Source organism: Triticum dicoccoides, chromosome 5B (assembly GCF_002162155.2).
Source record: "Triticum dicoccoides isolate Atlit2015 ecotype Zavitan chromosome 5B, WEW_v2.0, whole genome shotgun sequence".
NCBI classification, from domain to species: domain Eukaryota; kingdom Viridiplantae; phylum Streptophyta; class Magnoliopsida; order Poales; family Poaceae; genus Triticum; species Triticum dicoccoides.
The window spans coordinates 226647814-226657807 of record NC_041389.1 but is presented as its reverse complement, the minus strand read 5'-3'; positions in this window follow the sequence as shown (position 1 = coordinate 226657807).

Genomic DNA, 9994 nt, shown 5'->3' with positions numbered 1-9994 from the left:
ATGAACCTATGCATAGGGGTTGGCACACGTTCTTGACTCTCCGGTAGAAACTTTGGGGCACTCTTTGAAGTACTTTTATGTTGGTTGGATGAATCTGAGATTGTGTGATGCATATCGTATAATCATGCAAACGGATACTTGAGGTGACAATGGAGTATCTAGGTGACATTAGGGTTTTGGTTGATTTGTGTCTTAAGGTGTTATTCTAGTACGAACTCTTTTATACATCGATCCGAAAGAATAACTTTGAGGTGGTTTCATACCCTACCATAATCTCTACATTTGTTCTCCGCTATTAGTGGCTTTGGAGTGACTCTTTGTTGCATGTTGAGGGCTTGTTATATGATCTATCCATGTTATTATTGTTGAGAGAACTTGCACTAGTGAAAGTATGAACCCTAGGCCTTGTTTCCTATCATTGCAATACCGTTTACGCTCACTTTTACCACTTGTTACCTTGCTGTTTCTAATATTTCAGATTACAAAAACCTATATCTACTATCTATATTGCACTTGTATCACCATCTCTTCGCCGAACTAGTGCACCTATACAATTTACCATTGTATTGGGTGTGTTGGGGACACAAGAGACTCTTTGTTATTTGGTTGCAGGGTTGTTTGAGAGAGACCATCTTCATCATACGCCTCCTATGGATTGATAAACCTTAGGTCATCCAATTGAGGGAAATTTGCTACTGTCCTACAAACATGTGCACTTGCAGGCCCAACAACGTCTACAAGAAGAAGGTTGTGTAGTAGACATCATGAACTAACTTTTTTGTAGGTTGACCTTGATCATGGACACTGTGTGCCCTCTACTTACGCATGTTCTACTGCACCGGCACCTCCTATAGCCGCCACCTCCAACCGTGATACAAGAAAGCAGGCATAATCACCACTATCTGCCATGAGCACACCTACCGGGCCTGCACAGAGCTCTTCTTCCTCCATGGCATCAACAGGCACACACATGATATTATTTGTTGTCGTTGTAAGGGTTGAGGTCATTATGCGAGAGAATGCCAATCTCCGCGTGTTATGGTTACTACTGAGGATGATGGGTATGAGTCCGCTAGTGACTATGATGAGGAGACTTTAGCTCTTATTACAAGTGAAGAACACGGCGGAGATGATTCTGATCATGAGACGCAATACATGGCTGGTGAAGATGCTGACAGGTATGAAAGTTTAGTTGCTCAACATGTTTTCAGTGTGCAGGTCACACAAGCTGAGCAAAATCAGAGGCATAATTTGTTCCATACAAAGGGAGTTGTGAAGGAACGTTCTATTCGCGTCATCATAAATGGAGAGAGCCGCAACAACTTGGCTAGCATGGAGATGGTGGAGATGCTATCTCTCGCCACAAGACCACATCCACATCCTTACTACATCCAATGGTTCAACAACAACGGCAAGGTTAAGGTAACACGTACTGTTCGTGTGCATTTTAGTATCTCTACATATGCTGATTATGTTGATTGTGATGTGGTAGCCATGCAAGCATGTTCCTTATTACTTGGTAGACCATGGAAATTTGAAAAAAATCATGTACACCATGGTACAAACAATCAGTATACTCTTGTTCATAAGGATAAACATATTACTTTGCTTCTTATGATTCCTCATTCCATTTTGAAAGATGATATTAATAGGGAGCCGGATTAGGAGCACTCGGGTGCTCCACCCCCCTATATTCAAAAATAATTTAATAATTCAAAAAATGTCAAAAAATCCAGGAGATATTTTTGAACCAAATATGACTAGGTATTGTACTCATATAAAAAGTTTGGCCAAGGAAAGGTTCATGTTGACTTTAGGGTAAACGAAAATTTATGACGACAATATAGCACGAATAGTACTTGTATCTAGAATTTTTGGGAAAACTTTGACCGCGGATAAAATAAAAGTCATTCCCTATTTAATCTTTTTATACGAGTGCAATACGTGGTCATGTTTGATTCCATAAAAAGTACAGGAATTTTTGAATTTTTTTGAATTACTCAATTATTTTTTAATATAGGGGGCGTAGCACCCGAGAGCTCCTATGCATTTTCGATATTAATAGAGCTAATAAAGCAAAATAGGAGAAAAATAAGAGTGAAAATCAGATTGTGGCAAAAGAATTTGAGCAACAAATGAAGCCTAATAATAAACCATCTAGTGTTGCTTCTGAAATTAAATTGAAAAGTGCATATTTACTTGCCACCAAATCTGATATTGATGAGCTAGATTTTAGCAAATCTGTTTGCTATGCTTTTGTGTGCAAAGAGGCATTATTTTCATTCGAGGATGTGCCTTCCTCTTTGCCTCCTGCTGTCACTAACATTTTGCAGGAGTTCGCTGGCGTCTTTCCACAAGACGTGCCACCAAGATTACCACCTATTCGCGGGATTGAGCATCAGATTGACTTAATTCCCCGCGCTTTGCTGCCAAACTGTGCGCTATACCATACCAATCCAGAGGAGACGAAGGAGATTATGTGTCAAGTATAGGAGCTGCCCGACAAAGGTTATATACGCAAATCTCTTAGTCCTTGTGTTGTTCCTATTATACTAGTGCCAAAAAAGGATGGTATGTCACATATGTGTGTTGATTGTAGAGGCATTAGTAATATTACTCTTTGTTATCGTCGTCCAATTCCTAGGCTAGATGATATGCTTGATGAATTGAGTGGCTCTACAATATTCTCCAAAGTTGATTTGCGTAGTGGATACCATCAAATTCGTATGAAATTGGGAGATGAATGGGAAACAACATTTAAAAATAATTGGTTTATATGAGTGGTTAGTCATGCCTTTTGGGTTAACTAATTCACCTAGTACTTTCATGAGATTAATAAACGAAGTTTTACGTGCTTTTATTGGACAATTGTGGTGTCTATTTGGTGATAAACTGATTCATAGAAAATCTTTGGAAGAACATTTGGAACATTTACGTGTTGTTTTTATTGCTCTACGTGATGCACGTTTGTTTGGTAACCTTACGAAGTGCACCTTTTGCATCAACCAAGTATCTTTTCTTGGCTATGTTGTTACTCCACAGGGAACTAAAGTTGATAAAGCCAAGATTGAAGTTATTGAGAGTTGGCCGTAGCCCAAAATGGTCACACAAGTAAGGAGTTTTCTTGGACTCACTGGTTTCTATAGGCGTTTACTGAGAGATTTTAGCACCATTGCTGCACCTCTCAATGAGCTTACAAAGCAGGATGTGCCTAATGTTTGGGGTACCGCATAGGAAGAAGCCTTCACGGTATTGAAAGATAAGTTGACACATGCTCCTTCACTCCAACTTCCTAATTTTAATAAGACTCTTGAGCTTGAATGTGATGCTAGTGGAATTGGATTAGGAGGTGTGTTATTACAAGATGGCAAATGTTGCATACTTTTCTGAAAAATTGAGTGGGCCTAGTCTGAACTATTTGACTTGTGATAAAGAATTATATGCACTTGTTCGGACCTTAGAAACAGGGCAACATTATTTATGGCCCAAAGAATTTGTTATACATTCTGATCATGAATCTTTGAAACACATTAAAAGTCAAGCAAAACTGAACTGTAGACATGCTAAATGGGTTGAATTCATTGAGTCTTTCCCTTATGTCATTAAACACAAGAAGGGCAAAGAAAATTTTATTGTTGATTCGTTGTCTCGTCATTACACTATGTTTTCACAACTTGACTTTAAAATATTTGGTTTGGAGACCATCAAAGATCAATATGTGCATGATGCTGAATTTAAAGATGTATTGCAGGATTGTAAAGAATGGGGAATATGGAACAAGTTCGTCGTTAATGATGGATTTGTGTTTCGTGGTAACAAGCTATGCATTCTAGTTAGCTTTGTTCGTCTTTTGTTGTTGCAGGAGGCGCATGGAGGAGGATTAATGGGACACGTTGGCGTGAAGAAGACAGATGATATACTTGCTACACATTTCTTTTGGCCAAAGATGAGACAGGATGTCGAGTGTTTTGTTGCTCGTTGCACTACATGTCAAAAAGCTAAGTCATGACTCAATCCTCATGGTTTATATATGCCTTTGCCTATACCTAGTGTTCCTTGGGAGGATATATCTATGGACTTTGTTTTAGGTTTACCTTGAACAAAGAAGGGGAGGGATAGAATATTTTTTGTTGTGGATAGATTTTCGAAAATGGCACACTTCATACCATGTCATAAAAGCGATGATGTTGCTAATGTTGTTGATTTGTTCTTTCATGAAACTATTCGCTTGCATGGTGTGCCAAATACTATTGTTTCAGATCATGATACTGAATTTCTTAGCCACTTTTGGAGATGTTTATGGGGTAAGTTGGGGACTAAACTACTTTTTAGTACTACTTGTCACCCCCAAACTGATGGACAAACTGAAGTAGTGAATAGAACATTGTGTACCATGCTTAGGGTTGTTTTGAAGAATAACAAGAAAATGTGAGAAGAATGCTTGCCTCACATTGAATTTGCTTATAATCGCTCGCTGCGTTCTACAACTAAGATGTGTCCTTTGAAATTGTGTACGATTTCCTACCTCGTGCACCTATTGATTTGTTGCCTCTTCCATCTTGGGAGAAGGTTAATTTTGATGCTAAACAATATGCTGAATTGATCTTAAAAATGCATGAGCTAACTAAGGAAAACATTGAGCGTATGAATGCCAAATATAAACTTGCTAGTGATAAAGGTAAAACATGTTATCTTTGCACCTGGAGATCTTGTTTGGTTACATTTGCGCAAGGATAGGTTTCCTGAGTTGTGCAATCAAAGCTAATGCCACGTGCTGATGGTCCTTTTAAGGTGTTAGAGAAAATAAATGATAATGCATATAAACTTGAGCTCAGATTTGAAGCCTTATTTGGGTGAGGAAGATGAGCTTCCATCGAGGATGACTTCACTTCAAGAAGGGGAGGATGATGAGGACATCAATACCATTGTTACACCCACAGCCCCTATTGCTATACATACTAGACCAATTACTAGAGCTCGCGCACGCCAATTAAATTACCAAGTACTTTTGTTTCTTGATATTGATTCTAATGTTCATGAGAATATGATGCTGCCTAAATTGGATACGTTTGTCTTGCTTACAAATGAAGGGCCTAGCTTGGACAAGAAGGATGAACATTGGAGCAAGATCAAGCATGGAGATGATGGCATACGCAAGGGGAACAAGAACGAAGTTACAAGTGATGATTTCAGGACTTTGAAGCCACCCTAATGAGTGCATGAAGCCTTGGACGAAATATACATGATGAGACTTCATAAATTTCGTCCAGAGTCTATTATAGGTGTTGTGTCACCTTATTATTGGGCCAGCCCATGTAATTTCAAAATACTAAAGTATAGGCTATTTTTAGAGTCTGTATGTATTGGGAAAACAGAATTAGAGTTGGTTTTGGACCCCTGCTCCAAGGGGCCACGAAATTGCCCCCTTTCCTCCATATATATAGCCCTTAGGGCGTCATTTAGACTTTGGGTTTTGTTTAGATTAAAAGTTCACCATAGATGCAACTTCACGTTCTTTGGTTGTGTTCAACTACTAGACCAAGATGTCACAGAATCCCACTTGATCAATAATGCTTTCCTCTTTTATTCGCAACATCCAGATTGCAATTTCATTTTCTTCCTTGTTCTTCATTTGCTTGTAAGAAATAGACCCTCATGGTCAGGTTGATTGTGCTCTGGCATGGCAATAACCACTCGGAGTTGGTTTGGCGATTGCTAAGGCGCGACGTCCTCGCACATTCGTTGTCGGATCATCAAAGTCTACTCCACCAAAAATGATAACCACCATCAAATCAAAAGACGGGACACCTTTGCCTCTATCACTAGCTGGGCCGACGACTAGCGCCTGGCCAAGAGGCTATTTTTTATAAAAACAGTGCTTTCTATTTTATTTTATAGAAACACTTAAAACGGAGAAAATACTAATATTAAAAATACCAAAAAAATGCACGCAAATATTTGGCAATATATAGAGCCAAGTGAACTTTTATTCTCGCCTAAATGCAAAGAATATAAATTTTGCAAAAGAGTTTATTTGAGCAAAAAAATCTCAACAATTTTAAAATAGCAAATAAAATTCAAATACTTTCTCCAACTCATTTAATTTTGAAGAAATAATGTTTTCTCCTCTCTTAATATTTTCTTCAGTGGAAAATTATTCGAATAATGCAACAAATAAAATCCAAATGCAAAAGTGGCATGATATGGATATGATGAACAGTAAAACATCGAAATTGAAAATTGGGATGTTATAGGTATTGTGGTTAAAAAATCATCATAAGGATATTGGCTCGTTTGCATATTGTTGCGAATCATTGTAAGAAATTATGAACGGCCTAAATAACCAAAAATAGTGAGGTTAAAATATTTGATGGAAACCTGGTAAAAGTTACAGTATTTTCCATCAGTGAATTTCGTGTATATTTCTTGTCGTAATTCATTTTAGAGTTTTGTACACTCTAGCCCATTGCATAGAAGTTGCAAGGAGGTTGTTCATGAGAGAACAATAGTTTTTTCGATGTTACGACAAAAGGTCATACTCCTATTCTGAATAAGATGTATGTTATGAATATTGATGATAAAATTGAACATCCATAACACTGATGCTAAATGTCGCAAGACTGAAACAATACCAGATCTGTCTGGCACTACATTTAGTCACATTGGAGAAACCAGCATGGAGAAATTCCATAATAATGGATTTTGAAGTAATCTGATTATGAATCATCTGATGTCGGATATCGGGTTCTAGCAAAACCCTTAAGGTTTGAACTCTGGGTTGTGCACGAAGATCTTCTCCCTACCGATCCACGCCCCAAAACCTCGCCGCGATTCTAGCTACACGATGAACAACACAAGGGACATAAGGTTTATACTGGTTCGGGCCACCGTTGTGGTGTAATACCCTAATCGAGTGTGTGGTGTGGTGGATTGCCTCTGGGGCTGATGATGAACAGTACAGAGGAAGAACAGCTTCGCGAGGGGTGCTCTTGTGGTGGTGTGCGTGGAGAGGAATCGCTCCGTCTCTGTTGACTCTAGGTGAGATCCAGATGCCTTCTATTGTGGTGGCTATCTCTATATATAGAGGCCCTGGTCCTCTTCCCAAATATTGAGCGGGAAGGGAGTCAACAACGGCCATTTTGAAGGGAGACAACTGGTACAAGCTATCCTGGCTAAAGGTGGTCTTCGACTACCAAAGGCATGGGTGATGACGCCGTCCTGGGCTCCACGGTGATCTCCGTCATGCCGTCCTACTGGTCTTGGTCTCGTTGCACCAATATGTTAACCTTTGCCTGATGCCTCAGTAATCCGTGCCTGCACTTGCCCCCTTTGCACCAAAGAGGAAACGAGGACACTGCGCCGGTTGGCACCCGCCTGGCGCCCACCTGGTCTCGATCGTCATGGCTTGCATCACGAGCACCTCGCGAGGTACTCCTTGCCTTGATCTCTCCACCTCCTCGCGAGCCCGCCTGATGAGGCCGCCCCTGAGGAAGGCTTGCGTCGTCCGCCCCGTGAAGCTTGGATCCTTGCAAGGGTCTTGAGCTTGGGTTGATGAAGATGGGCCGTATCGGGCCACTGCTTGACCCACGCCGCAGGCCACAGGCAGGCAAGTCTGGGGAGCCTCGTTCCCAGAATGCCGACAGTAGCCCCCGGGCCCAAGGTGCGCTCGGACTTGGCTTAGCAGCAAAGCCAAAGGGCAAGTGCGGAGCGTCGCAGGCCCCAACAGCCTACGGCCTTGGTCGCCGCGTGGCGGTTGATTGGATGTGGGCATCTTCACTTCCCCACGCTCCCCCAATATCCGCCTAGCTAGGCGGCCTCGAAGATTTACACAGTTATTTCCTCTTTGCTGCCCGCGTGCTTCCTGTTTCCCTTTCTTCCTTGAACCTCTGTTTCCACTTCCAATCTGACTTGAGCTCTGCCCCCTTCCGTCGCCATGGCACCAATAAAAAAGGAGAAAGTGAAGAAGCCCGCACCCTCGTCCAGCTCGCCTCCGGCAATCGTGCCCGCCATCAACCGGTCGCAGATACTCAATTTGGAAGCCTTGGAAAAGGTCCGCTCCGCCCTCGCCTCCGGCTTTAATGAGTGCGGGAAGACGACAGCTTGGCCTGCGTCCCATGCCTCCATTGACATGATCGTCACGGAGGTTCGATTCTTTGCTGACGCCCTATGGGCTGGCCTGGTTCCTCCTTTCTCCGCATTTTTCAATGCGGTGCTTTCCCACTATCAGATCCACATGATGCATCTTGATCCTCGACCCGTTACCGTTCTTGCTGTCTTTGCCTTTATCTGCGAAGCCATGGTGGGCATTGCTCCTTCCATTGCCCTCCTGTGCCACTTCTTCTCCCTGCACCTGACCGACCCATTGCAGTGCTCGGGGTGTGTGAGCTTCCAGGCCGTGGCAGAGATGGCCGCCTCAGGGATTGATTTTAGCCTGTCACCTTCTATGGATGGGTTCCGGATGCGGTGGATGTATGTGGATGTTGGAGTGCCCAGCCCCCTGCTCTTGCATCCGACATTGCCTGTTGTCCCCAATCCGGGTTGGGGCCACGAGAAGCTCGTGAGCCCCCGGCTTTCCTTCGTCTGGCGCCGACTGGGGAGGTTGAGAGCGCTCGGCGTGACGGTACCCGAGGTGGTGAAGGAGTTCCTCCAGTGTTGCCTTGCTCCTCTCCAGCGCCACTCCTGGTCGATGTGGGCCCTGACTGGGGATCAGGACCGCATGAGGCTCCAGGATACTGTGCTGGTGCCTAAAATGGTGAGGAAGGTGCTGGAGGTCTTGACAGGCGACCCCTTGCCGGGCGATATCTGGCATGGGGGTAGCCTCCTGTATCTCTGCTCGGGCGGAGCCGAGTTCGTGAGGCAGATGCCTCACTTCGACGAATGGGGGTTGCGCCCAGCTGGCCTCATGGGGCCTCGCGAGAATCCCATCGCTTTGGCTCCCTTCCCCGTTGCCAACACTGATCTTGCCTCAGGAGGGGGTGCAAGGAGGCAAGCATCGCTGGAGGCTGGGGGATCTGGTGTCGAGATGCCGATGCCGCGCGGGGCTCCCGAGGCATCGTCCTCTGGAGCTTGCGAAGCCCGTCCTGAGGCGGTCGTTGATGAGGGGGTGCAACCTGCGGCTCCCGAGGCCGAAGCCCCCGAGGCCTCGGCAGGCCACCAAGAAGCGGTGCCCTACCGCTCCTCTTAGCTTGATGCCCCTGAGGCAGGCTGCCTAGGCACTTCTTCGTCTACGCCACACGCCAGCCCTCATGTGGAGAGCCTGGGTCGGTTCCGCTTCGACGCCCTCTGCAAGAGGAAGGAGTCTTTGAGTGGCAGTGAGCGCCCCTGCCGACCATTGAAGCACATGAAGTACTTCGCCAGGATGAGTAAGTACCTCATTCTTGTAATTCCTCAATCGCTGGTCCCTTTCCTGACTGTGGCCCTTCAGGATCCCTCCTGCCAAGCTCGCGGAGTCTGCCGAGAAACTAGTTCCTCCGGCCTCGCCTCCGTTGCTAGCATTGGGTGTCCCATGCCCGCATGCTGCCCCTGACGCGAGCTCGCCCGAAGAAGCAAGCCTCCCCGCATGGTGCCTCGAGCCCGCGCCCTTGCCGCCTTTCCTTCGCGACCTCGCCCGAGACATGACCAGCCTACCCCGGGCTCCTCCTCTGATCATGGATGGCGAATGGTTGAAGTCGGTCCTTGGCTCTCCTTCTGGGGATGGATCTGCGCCGGCCTGGGCCCCTCGCGAAGCCCGCTCGATGATTGTGGGGGCGCCAGCCCCCAGCCCCCTGCCGAGAGGGGCGAACCACTCCAGGGCCCTCCGCCAACGCCGACAGCAGAGGACGACATCGATGACGTGCTCAAGCAAGCGCGGGAGCGCAGCGTCGTCTTCCAAGAGTTCCTTCGGAAGGCGACGGACGCGCTGGGCCAGCTTGGTGGAGAGCTCGCGGGTTGAGGAGCGGTGCAAGCTGAAGGTGGTGGTCAACCTTGCACGTCATCAGCGCGAGCTTGACAACAC